This window comes from Barbus barbus (genome assembly GCF_936440315.1).
Source record: "Barbus barbus genome assembly, chromosome: 32".
Taxonomy (NCBI): domain Eukaryota; kingdom Metazoa; phylum Chordata; class Actinopteri; order Cypriniformes; family Cyprinidae; genus Barbus; species Barbus barbus.
Genome location: NC_136760.1, coordinates 9,147,913 through 9,160,745, shown reverse-complemented (window position 1 = coordinate 9,160,745; position 12,833 = coordinate 9,147,913). Strand labels below are relative to the sequence as shown.

The 12,833-nt window shown below is 44.3% G+C and overlaps 1 protein-coding gene across 1 annotated transcript in view; it reads right to left on the bottom strand.

Moving 5' to 3' along the window:
• pnmt (phenylethanolamine N-methyltransferase) overlaps positions 1-12,833 on the bottom strand; it is a gene marked incomplete at its 5' end in the record, with an annotated part of 50,190 nt that overhangs the window by 15,925 nt on the left and 21,432 nt on the right. The gene's annotated exons all lie outside the window — the stretch shown is intronic.

The window sequence follows — 12,833 nt, the reverse complement described above, 5'->3', positions numbered from 1 at the left end:
TCAAGGTGGAGTAGGCTAACCCTGCGGAGAGTCGAGCCTGCAGGAACTCCAGCACTGTACCAACCGGGCAGTTAACTGGGTCGAGCTGGCGATCTCCGCACCATGAAGTGAAGAGTCTCCACTTCAGGGCGTACAGTTTCCTCGTAGAGGGAGCTCTGGATTGGAGAATGGTCTCAACAACCTCGGTTGGGAGACCGGCAGCTATGAGTTGTGCCCCCTCAGGGGCCACACCCACAGCTTCCACAACTCCGGGCAGGGATGCACAATGGTGACTCCTGCTTGTGAGAGGAGATTCCTCCTGACTGGAATCTCCCATGGAGAGCCATCAAGGAGGGAAATCAGGTCCGAGAACCATACTCGGCCCGGCCAGAACGGGGCTACTAAAAGCAGCTGGAGTCCGTCCCGGAGCACTCCCGGAGCAGAGCGATCGGGGGAAAGGCGTACAGACGAAGCCTCAGCCACGTCTGTACCATGGCATCCAGCCCCAACGGTGCTGGATGACATAGAGAGTACTAGATGTCCCCACATTGCGCCGACTCTTGAGTGGTGAAGAGGTCCACCTGAGCCTGGCCAAACACTCTCCAGATCTGCTTCATCATCTCAGTGTGAAGCATCCATTCCCCGGATAACAGCCCCTGCCTCGACAGGGTGTCTGCTCCCATATTTAGATGCCCAGGGATGTAAACCGCTCTCAGTGAGAGGAGTTTGCCTTGGGCCCACACAAGGATCTGGTGTGCCAACCTGTATAGGGGGCGTGACCGCAGACCTCCTTGTTGGTTGATATAAGAGACCACCGATGTGTTGTCAGTGCGAACTAACACATGGTGACCTCTCAGGTCTAGGAGAAAGTGTTTCAGAGCCTGAAACACAGCCAGCATCTCGAGCCTGTTGATGTGCCAGGCGAGATGATGACCTCTCCACCGACCGTGTCTCAACTGGTGAGGGATGTGTCCGTCGCTAGCGTTACGCGGCGACAAGGAGCTCCCAACACCAGGCCCTGGGACAAGAACCAAGGTTGTCTCCACATGTCCAAGGCACGTAGGCACCGCTGCGTGACCTTGATCATGCGAAGTGGGTTTCCCCTCGGGGAGAACCCCTTGGTCTTGAGCCACCACTGTAGGGGTTTCATGTACAGCAGGCCAATAGGTAACACATTGGACGCAGCCGCCATCAGACCCAGCAGTCTCTGAAACTGCCTGACAGTGAGTGACTGGCCTTCTCTCACTCTCCTGACTTCCGTGAGGATTGACTCGATCCGAGCAGGAGACATATGTGCCTGCATCGTGGTCGAATACTACACTACACCAAGATAAGTGGTTCTCTGTACTGGAGAAAGAACACTCTTCTTGGCGTTTAGTCTTAACCCCAACACTTTCATGTGGGCGAGAACAACAATCAACCAATCGTCGATATAATTGAGTATGCGGACGCCTCGTAGCCGCAGCAGGGCTAACGCGGCGTCCATACACTTCGTGAAAGTGTGGGGTGAGATTGCTAGGCCGAATGGAAGTAGCCGATATTGGTAAGCTTTGCCCCCAAAAGCAAACCTCAGGAACTTCCTGTGAGAGGGAAGGATGGAGACGTGGAAGTATGCGTCTTTTAGATCGTTCGCGACAAACCAGTCCTCGGACCTGATTTGGGATGCGACCTGCGTGAGCATCTTGAACTTCAGTCTGCTGACTGAGTGGTTCAGACGCCGCAGATCCAGAATGGGATTCAAATGGGACTGACTTCGATGGTCAGATGAAACGTCTTAGGTTAACCCTCCACCCTTCTTTGGAACTATGAAGTACCGGCTGTAGAACCCGGACTCTCTCTCGTGAGGAGGAACCACCTCGATGGCCTCCTTCCTTAAGAGAGTATGTACCTCCTGTTCCATTACCAGAGCCTGCTCGGGGCCCACTAACGTGGAAATCACCCCGTTGAACTGAGGCGGACGAGAACGAACTGGATTCTGTAGCCTCTTTCTACAGTGCGCAGGACCCATCGAGGCACATTTGGCAGTAGTTTCCACGCTGCGAAATAGTCTACTAAGGGAACCAGTCTCTCGAGACTGGCCTCTGGTGTAATCAGAGCGGCTAGTTCGGTGCCCTGAAGCGGCGCACTGGCAGGGAACGACCGAACGAGCTGCTCTAGAGACCCCTGAAGGGGTGGTGAGCATCTCAGCTCCGCTACGATACCAGGCGGAAGAGACTGAGATGTGTGCTCGCTGGAGACCGCTGCGCCCTGAAGCACCGTAGGTGGCAGGGTTGGCAGAACAATCTCCTGAGGGCGCTGGGGGAGCGACGACCGCTGTGTGATGCAGCAATCGGCGCTCTAACCCAGCGGGGACTACCCTCATAAGCCCTGTTCCACCACCATCAGGGCTTCTTGGCTGAAGACATCCTCACCTGAAGCATGGTCCTCAGATCCTGCTTAGGCTGAGAGGTCCCCGGCCGCGCACCCTTCTTTTTACTCCTCCTACAAGGAGGCGCACGGGTGGCCACGCTCTCCTTTTGCGCCTCCCTGTGCGAGGAGCCAGCACGCGGCAGGGGCTGCTCTCACCCAGCAGCCCCGAGAGCCGGAGAGCGGCGAGGGAGAAACCACTGGAATGCCGCCGCCTGCCTCCCGGCCTCCTGGTGCCTGCTGACAACCGAGTCAACAGCGTCACCAAACAGCCCGGAAGGCGACAGCAGAGCGTTCCGGGCTGTTTGGTGGCGCTGTTGACTCGGTTGTCACCAAACAGCCCGGAACGCTCTGCTGTCGCCTTCCGGGCTGTTTGGTGACGCTGTTTGGTGAGTCAACAGCGTCACCAAACAGCCCGGAAGGCGACAGCAGAGCGTTCAGGAGGAAGACCCTGTCGCGTTCTTTAATATCCGACAGGGTCAACCACAGGTGCCTCTCCACCGCCACCAGGGCTGCCATAGACCGCCCAATGGCATGGGCGCTCTCCTTGGTGGCGCGGAGAGACAAATCAGCGGTTCTGCGGAGCTCACAAATGCCCTCCGCAGAAATTCCCTCGCCCTCATGCAACTCCTTGAGCAGGTCCGCTTGGTATGCCTGCAACACCGCCATGGTGTGCAGACATGACCCAGCATGACCTGCTGCCGCGTACCCCTTGCCCACCAGCGCTGACGATGTGTGCAGCGTCTTGGTGGGCAAGGTTGGAGCCTTCAGGGACGATGCCGCATCAGGAGACAGATAGCCCGCAAGTGTCTGCTCCACACGCGGCATCGCCTCATAACCGCGCTCCCTCACCCCCGTCACGTTGCTATAGAAGCCAGACGAGGGGGCGAAGAGGCGGGCCGAAAAAGGTTCTCCCCACAACCTCGACACCTCAATGTGGTGGTGATGGCGCAGTGGATAAGACACATGCCTTTGGTGTGAGAGACCCGGGTTCGAATCCACTGTGAGACACCAATGTGTCCCTGAGCAAGACACTTAACCCCTAGTTGCTCCAGAGGCGTGCGACCTCTGACATATATAGCAATTGTAAGTCGCTTTGGATAAAAGCGTCAGCTAAATGAATAAATGTAAATGTAAATGTGGAGGTGAGGTCTGAAACCACAGGAAACGCTCATCTAGTTTACCTTTCCACAGTTCCACCGAACACTCGGCTGGCCAGTCGAGTCTCAACTTGGCAACAGCACGAGTGATCACCTCCACAAGCTCCTCGTACTGGGGTGAAGGAGGGGGTGCGACGTGTTCGGCGCTTCCTATGTCAACCTCCTCAGAGGAAGACAAGAGAAGCGCCGTGGCCGCGGCCGCTGCCCGAGGGGAGGTAACCGCCATGCGTGCTTCCGGACTCGGGGAGCGGTCGTGGGATCCAGCAGTTGAGGATGGAGATAGAGACTCGCTCGTCTCCGATCCCTCTGCCAGATCCCGTTGCGAACCCCACGAGCACCGTCTCCGCGCTGCCTCAGCGACAGCGGGACCCGCGCCGCGGGGAACGCCAATGAAAGAACCCTTTCCTGAAAAGAGGGCCTTTCGGGAGCGAAGCACACGCAGAGGAAAACCCTCGCAGTGAGGACAGTCAGCCCCCTCGAGGGCTGCCTCCGCGTGCCTCACTCCCAAGCAAAGCACACACAAGCTGTGTGTATCCTCCGCACACAAATAACGTTTGCACGGAGGCACACACAGCCTGTATTGCGCCTCACTCCTCCCAAACTTTGTTTTACAAAGCCTCTTGGACATTGCAAAACGGACAGACAACGGTAAATATGACTTACAAGACACAGAGCGCTTAGCTGAATGACAGAAAGCTGACGCCGGTTTCACCGCACGTGCTTTTATACCAACTGGTCATTACGTCACCTCGCCCGTGACGTCCCTCCCATCCATTGGACAGATTTCATTGGTATTCAGAGCCGGTTACGCTGTAGGCATTCCCCAAAGCGTCTCCTGACGCAGCTAGAGTTCCTGAAGAGGAACTAGAAAATTAGCTTTTTAGCAGCAAACACTCAAGATGGGTTTGGTGAACACAGGGATAAAAAGTACCCCATGCGTACAATGAAGTTGTGGGCCTATATTTCTGCTGGACATCCTGGACGTCTTGTTTAGACACATGGCATCATGGATTCTATCAAATACCAACACATAAAAAAATCAATAAGTGACTGACTCTGTTAGAGATCTTATAATGGGCCACGTAAAGAACGGGCGAAAAGTCTGATGGATGTATCTGTAGATATGCATGATTACGCACTTTCTGCTGTTACTGATCCCATCCATTTCATCACTGATCAACGAGCGCTTTGATTCTCTTGAGAAGTTGGTGAGTAACAACGCTATGAAAATTGAGGGCTTGAAAAAGACTGGATTTTGTCTCTGCTCGGGGAGCAGCGAATTGAAACTCGTTTAGCTGACCTGGAGAGATACTCAAGGCTGAGAGGGGTTCCAGAAAAGGTGAGGGAGAACATCAGGGATGAAGTCATCCGCATATGTGAACAAACATATCCTGAAGGGAAGGGCAAATTCTCCTTCGCTATAGACTCAGTTCACAGATTGGGGAAAAAGCAAAAAGAAAATGGCAACAAGTTCTGGAAAACAACTGGAAAAGCTGCCTACTATGTCGGTGCACGCACCTTCATTAAACCTTCATTAATTTTGGGGGCTTGGAGAAGTTTCGACATGCCCTGACATTTGTGCTTTTTTCAGTTGCTTATAAAAAATATAAATGGCTAAAGTCTAATAACACTGTAAACAGCACAAACTGGGCTACAAAAATATGTTAGCAGCATTTATGCACATGATTGTGTTTTTGAGAATGCAGCGTTTATGCGTGGTTAGTGAAAAACTACAATTTTGAAGTCACTGAAATAAGGCCATAAAACACATACAGAACAATTGTTCACAAGACTTTTGAGAACTGGATTTTCATGGCCCCCTAATGGCCCATCAGTGTGACTGTGACTTTGAGGCAGGTAAGAGAGAATGTGACGAGATTGAAAAAATGGGTTTTTAAAATTATTTGTATTTTATTTACAACACAGTATAATCAAAACATACATAATGAAGGTCAAAAGACACATTATTGTGCACACTGATCTAACCACAGAGATGTGAACAGATATTGAGTCATTCCTGCAACAGATTCTGTTCTACAAGTGAAACAAGTAAATCATACCTGATATATACGTGTGTTATTTAAGTGTTTCTGCTACTTTCCATGGATTCAAGAAGACGACAAAAACAATCAGTAGTCAAGGATCTTGTTTTACCATAGAATAACAGTGTAGTTGAACTTCTGATGTTGGTACAGTGCTCTCAGAGGAAAACAGTTTGAAGAGGCTGAAAGTCAGCAGGATTCATCATCTGTGGTGCAGGGATCTGATTCAATAAAATGCAAACAACCAAAAAAAAAAACAAAGAAAAAAAAACATTTGTGAGCATGTTTATATCAGGAGCATCTGTATATATATAGGTTTTGTAGCCATAGACTAACGCATGCTTTGTACTATCGTAAAAAAAAAGACATTTTATTTTTGAGAAACTAATTATTATTGTTTAGCACATTATTCAAATCTATTTTTGAACAAAGTAGGCTTTTAATATTAAATATGTTCTAAACATAGACTCGTAGCATTCATCGTGTTACAGTGTACACTCATATTACTATTGTTTTATAAAGAGCATGTGTCATGGTGCACACAGCAGGGAGGAACGATGAACACGCAGACGAGGATGTAACTTCAAAATAACAGTCTTTACTTCAAATAAGGCAGGGCAAGGCAGGCACAAACAGGAACACCGGGGAGTAACGAGTAGACCAGACCAAATCAAATTGAACAGACAGGACTATAAATACACAGGATAATCATAGATAATGAGACGAACACGGCTGGACAAGAATTAACTAATGATCACATAAAACAAGGACAGGAAACAAACCAAATAAGGAAACAAGAGGCGGGAACACATGACACACAAGACAGAGGACTGACAGCATGAAAACATCATTGCGCCGTAAGAAATTTAAATACAATGAATTGCCTATCATATTCAAAATGTTTTACTGGATTTCAAACATTTTAGTCACAAATTATAGTTTGGGAAAAACCCAACTATGATTTTGTAATCATATAGCCATCCTGAACATGAACATCATGTATGATTTTAAAGTATAGAAGATATGATTCTGCAGTCATAGAATACTTACTTTGTACAATAAAAAAGGATATTTTATATCTGACAACTAATTGTTATCGTTCAGCACGCTATTAAAATATATTTGTGAACAGATTATTAATAATAAACATGGTCTAAACATTCTTAGATGCGTAGCATTCATGGTGTTGTAGTTTGGGAACAACCCAACTAATAATGTGTTCAAGTTTATGTCACAATAACAGTTAACTAATGCAAAAAAGAAACATTACTTACTCATCAGATTGATCTCCTCTACTGGATGAAATATTGTTCTTCTTTTGAGGGAAATCCAGCCTTTACTCAGCAGCAGTGGTGTAGTGGAGGGTATACGCAGGTATATGGCGTATATCCACTTTTTTATCAGTTGGCTTTGCGTATACCCACTTCTAAATCCCTTCTGATGCGCAACATTCAGTATAGTGTCCTGAGTTACTCCTGCATTAACCAAAATCATGACAGTCCACCACATGAATAGCTAATCCAGTCGCATGTGAATAAATGCTAATATTCTCTAAAAACGCCTAGTAAAGACGGTGAGGACCGTGGCGCCGCGGTTTGCTTTGAAATATGGTTGCGCCCGCCCCCAGCACCCGCTCCCGAGAGAATGCCGACAGAGACAGAAATGCTGCCTGTTCATGCGCGAGAGGTCCGCAGAGTGGTAAAATAATAATTAATTATTGACTAATTTGAATCCGTACATTATAACGAAAACAATATCTTAAAATGAAAAGAAGGTTTTAACGATCAGAAATTTCTTAAACTGATGATCTCCTGTTAACGTTTCAGTCAAGGATCCAGTATACGAATGCATTCAAACAGTAAGTTCAAAACAGCTCTAATACAGAGAAAATCTACTGAAAGTAGCCTAAAACAACGCGCCAGGTGAGGCTCGCGCAGCCGGTAGGAGAGAATATTGTTGAGAAATCAAAACAAATTAACATAACTGCACAAAGATGAAACATACTGCGGTAAAAAGACAGGTTTTTTTTTTTAATGTATAACATATGATGCCTAGTTAAACAACACGAGAGTTAATTTTTCCCCCTGAAAACCAATACAATTGCAAATTTGGCATTGATTTTATGCAAGAGTTCAAATGAGTAGTTAAGGTTAAGTGCTGTATAATTTAGACCAGGGTTCCTCAAATCTTACCCTGGAGGTCCAATCTGCTGCAGAGTTTAGCTCCAACCCTGATCAAACTCACCTACCTGCAGGGCCTGTTCTAGACATTAGGAGGCCCTAGGCAAAATTCATGTTGGAGGCCCCCCACCCCCAATAAAAAGCACTTGAAACAAATGTGATTCCTAACCTTTTTATTTATACAACATTTCATTTTAAATTTGTATATTTTTACTTAGTAACAAAGTTTGAACACATTACTATTTTTAATGTTTTTGAAAGTCACTTATGATCATCAAGTCTTCATTTATTTGATCAGAAATACAGAAAGAACGATAATATTGTGAAACTTTAAATAATGGTGTTCTATTTTTGCAATTCTTTAAAATATTTATTTCTATGAGTCATAGCTGAATTTTCAGCATCTTTCGTGGCCTAATGTTTAGAGAGTCTGACTCGTAACCAAAAGCTTGCGAGTTTGAGTCTTAGGTCCGGCAGGGATTGTAGGTGGGGGGAGTGAATGACCAGTGCTCTCTCCACCGTCAATACCACGACTGAGGTGCCCTTGAGCAAGGCACCGAACCCCCAACTGCTCCCAGGGCGCCGCAGCATAAATGGCTGCCCACTGCTCTGGGTGTGTGTTCACGGTGTGTGTGTTCACTACTGTGTGTTAGTGCACTTAGGATGGGTTAAATGCAGAGCACAAATTCCGAGTATGGGTAACCTTACTTGGCCACACATCACTTTCACTTTTTCACTTTCATTTTAACACATCCTTATGAATTTCTTTGAAAAAATAAATAAATAAAAAATACTGACCCATTGAATTCCAAACTTTTGAATGGTATTGTTACAACAGATTTCTATTTTAAATAAATGCTCTTATTTTTGTATTTTTTACTTTTCTATTGCACAATATTTTATTTTTATTTATTTATTTTTTTGCTGTATTTTTTTAATCAAATAGGCTTGATGAGCATAAGCTTATTTCAAAAACATGATAAACTGTAATGTGTCCAAACTTTTGACCAGTAGCCTACTGTATGTACATATTAATCAAACTTTATCTAAGGTAATCTTTTTTTTTGTTTGTTGAGGATGTTATTATAGCCATGATAAAATTATGATTATTTTGCAGTAAGTTTTTCTGTAATTTATTCACAGTTCCTGAATACCACTTCAGTAAATGAACATCAGTGCTTTTATATTTTTTTTACTTGCTTGGTATGGACAGGGTTTCTCCCTCCCATTTAACCAATATTAACTATGATATTGTCATATTATTAATATTAATATGATTTTAGCCTATCTATTGCATTGCCACCTTAAATAGCCTGTACATCAGCACAATTTAGAAGTTTCACACATCTGAGGTACTTTTTTGAAACATTAAAAAAGGTCTAGTGTGTTTGCTTTTTGAATTTGAATTAGTGCTGTCAAATAATTAATCGAGATTAATCGCATTCAAAATAAAAGTTTTTGTTTACATAATATATGTGTGTGTACTGTGTATATTTATAGTGTATATATAAATACAAGCAATTATGCGATTAATCGTTTAACAGCACTAATTTGAATACAAAGTTCTTTGTTTTAACTTTTGTAGCTATTTTGCTAGTCAGCTCCCAACACGATGTCATTTACTTGCACAAATTCAAAGCTTTGTGTTTGGTAGCATCAGTGCAGCGGCGCTCATGCTCTTTTAAACTCGAAATAAATTGGTGAATGATCGGTCCAGAAAGACTGAGGCCCTAGGCAATCGCCTGCTCTGCCTATAGCTAGCACCGGCCCTGACTACCTGTGATTTTCTAATGATCTTGAAGACTCTGATTCGCATGCTCAGGTGTGTTTGATAAGGGTTAGAGCTAAACTCTGCAGGAATGGTCCAGATTTGTGGATCCCGATTTAGACAGTCAATGTTGACCATTTCTACTCGATTTGGTTAGCCTAACAAAAAAAAAAATAGTTCCAAACAAAGATCACAGCAGAACAGTCGCGCATCTCAGAGCAACACACTTTACTGAATTAATCATTTGAGTCATTTATTCAATAAACCATTCATAGAGGCGCTTGCTTCATTCTTGAATGAATTAGTCATCTGATCAAATCATTTGAATAAATAACTCAATGGCTCACTTGCTGCCACCTACTGGCGGTTTACTTTCATATTTAAAAGTAGCTTACTGTATTTTCCCCAACATATTTGTATATTAAAAAAAATAATTTTAAAACACATAGCATTATTTATGCAGTTGTAATTTTGGAAAAAGCATTCATGTTACATTTCAGTATCATTAAACTGTGTAAATGCAAATAAATGCTATTGACTTCTGCTTCTTCCATTTTATTCATGTCGTATTATATTAACTGAATTTTTTATGAAACAAAGGTTGATGACACATTTAATAAGGTTAAGAAAAAAAAACTGTCCTTTATATAAGACCGTTATATATGTTGCTGATGTTTTTTGGCTAGTAGAAGTTGTTAATGGCCGGTAATTTAAAAATGTATTTGCAAAATTGTATGGTGAGTGAAAAAGTTAATTTCAAACCCTGTTGCAGACCCCTGGTATAGTAGCATGTACAGGCAAGTCAAGGCAACAGGTTAAGTTGGCGTTTCCTTGGGGGATGGGAGAGTATACCCACTTCTTCAGGCACCACTACACCACTGCTCAGCAGGTCTTCTTGCAGAAACTAACAGTAGCCACGATGAACAGTCTCCTGACTCTTGTGTCATGTTGGCCGTCTCCATGTGTACACGGCTCACGTGGATATTTTTTTGCGGACCAGTTTATCATCAACGAACTTACAATCTTTAGTAAGTTCTAAATAAAAAGTTTTCGATTACCAGCTACCATCACATCTACAGATGATGCTTCTGTATTATTATGGCTCGTGTTTTTGTTAATGTACATTACTTTCTTTCGGCAACCAGTTGTCATGTCTTGACGATAGGACTTTCTCTCAGTATGTTCAGCTGAGCTACGTTTCTCAGGTTTATACTTACTACTCGTTGTGCTTTTTTAAATAATAAAATAATTTAAAAAATGATAAAATAATAAAAATAATATGTTAAAATGCTCTTATGCTCTTATCATTCTGTGGACAAAATCCCATGAACTTCGCCCCGATCGGGAGCTGTATATGCACATGTGCACTCATCTGTTTTTATTGCAGCTAACCTCACGTCGCTTCATGTCATCTTCCCACTCATTAAACTATGATAGGTCCTTTAATGCTAAAAGACGGTCACTGCGACACTGTAAAGTGATGAAACTATGGCGCCATGTGTTTTTTTTAAACCATTTCCATTGGTTTCACGACATTGGGAAGTCGTGGCCTAATGGTTAGAGAGTCGGACTCGTAATCCAAAGGTTGCGGGTTTGAGTCTCGGGCCGGCAGGGATTATAGGTGGGGGGAGTGAATGTCCAGCGTCTCTCCACCCTCAATACCACGACTGAGGTGCCCTTGAGCAAGACACCGAACCCCCAACTGCTCCCTGGGCACCGCAGCATAAATGGCTGCCCACTGCTCCGGGTGTGTGTTCACGGTGTGTGTGTGTTCACTTCACTTCACATATTGTTGGCTCGAAAAAATATGTAAATGCGCATGCCCAGTAGCCACAGCTGTATCCCTATAGCCTTAAACACAAATCAGACAAGAGAGTGGTTGACATAAAATACATTCTGATGTTTATTTATGTTCATTTTGTGCTTTATGTAAATATAATCTGTTCACGTGTTTGGACTGAAGCAACACAGTGATCTGTCACACATCGAAGAGCCACAAAACGGTATTTTTTGTTTGAATTTCTTTAAAAATGACAAAATTTGAAAGCTGAGAGTCCTGAGACATTGTTTCATATCAGAAGTAACCTGCTCTGTATTGTCTGTCTGCACGTTGTCAGTTTCTTCTTTGCTCTGCGATGTATTTTTCAGTGCTTGAGAACATGATGTGTAGTGTGAGAGGCTGCATTGTTTGTCGGGGATAGCAACAGTAACTAAGAAGGGTGGGTCTTTGCGAACGGTCAATTGTGCCAACTGTAATGAACTACTTGGCACAGTTGTACTTTCTCCCTCAGAAAGGATTGTTATTGATGTTACATTTACATTTAGTCATTTACCAGATGCTTTTATCCAAAGCAACTTACAAATGAGTACAATGGAAGCAATCAAAATCAACAAAAGAGCAATGATATGCAAGTATTATAACAAGTCTCAGTTAGCTTAACACAGTACACGTAGCAAGGGTTATTTTTTAAATTATACAATAAAAAGAAAATGGATAGAATATAAAAATATAGCAAGCTAGTGTTAGAGGACTTTTTTGCTTTTGTTAATTGTATATTAATAAAAAACAAAAACAAATACAGAACAGATTACAAAAGATTACAGAAGCCAGAGTTATTTTTTTAAATTTATTTTTAAGAAAACAAGCAGTTAGTAAATTAATAGAGTGCAAGTCTAATAGGAGCATTTTTTAAAATAATAGAATTACAATAGAGAGTGCTAGAATTAGAAGGTCAAATAAAAATGGAAGAGATGTGATTTAGCTGATTCTTGAAGATGGCTAAGGACTCAGCTGCTTGGATTGAGCTGGGCAGGTCATTCCACCAGAAGCGAACATTTCATTTAAAAGTCAGTGAATGTTATGGGAAGGTGAAACCAGGTGAGGGCGTGTGCTGTGATTCGTGAGGGAGCAGGACAGACAGATCCATGACATTACCTCACCCTCCTTGAAGGCGCATCCCGCGCCGTAATAGTAACACCGGGGAGGGGGGGTGGGCGCCCTGGAGGCTGGTGTTGGACAGGGATTCTGGGGAAGCCTCCAGGGCGGGTCTGGGGACTCCGGCGGCCATGGCAGGACAGGAGACTCAGGAAGCCATGGCTGGACTGGAGACTCGGGAGGCCATGGCGGGACTGGAGACTCGGGAGGCCATGGTCGTATTATTTTTTCGGGAAGCCTCAACCGAGAAACCATAGTGGCCTCGTCCCAGATCTTACCAACGGCCACTATGGTTATCAAGACCAGGGGTATATAGCCCCCCCCCCCCCCCCCCAAAAAAAAATTTATTCGGTACGTTCCCCT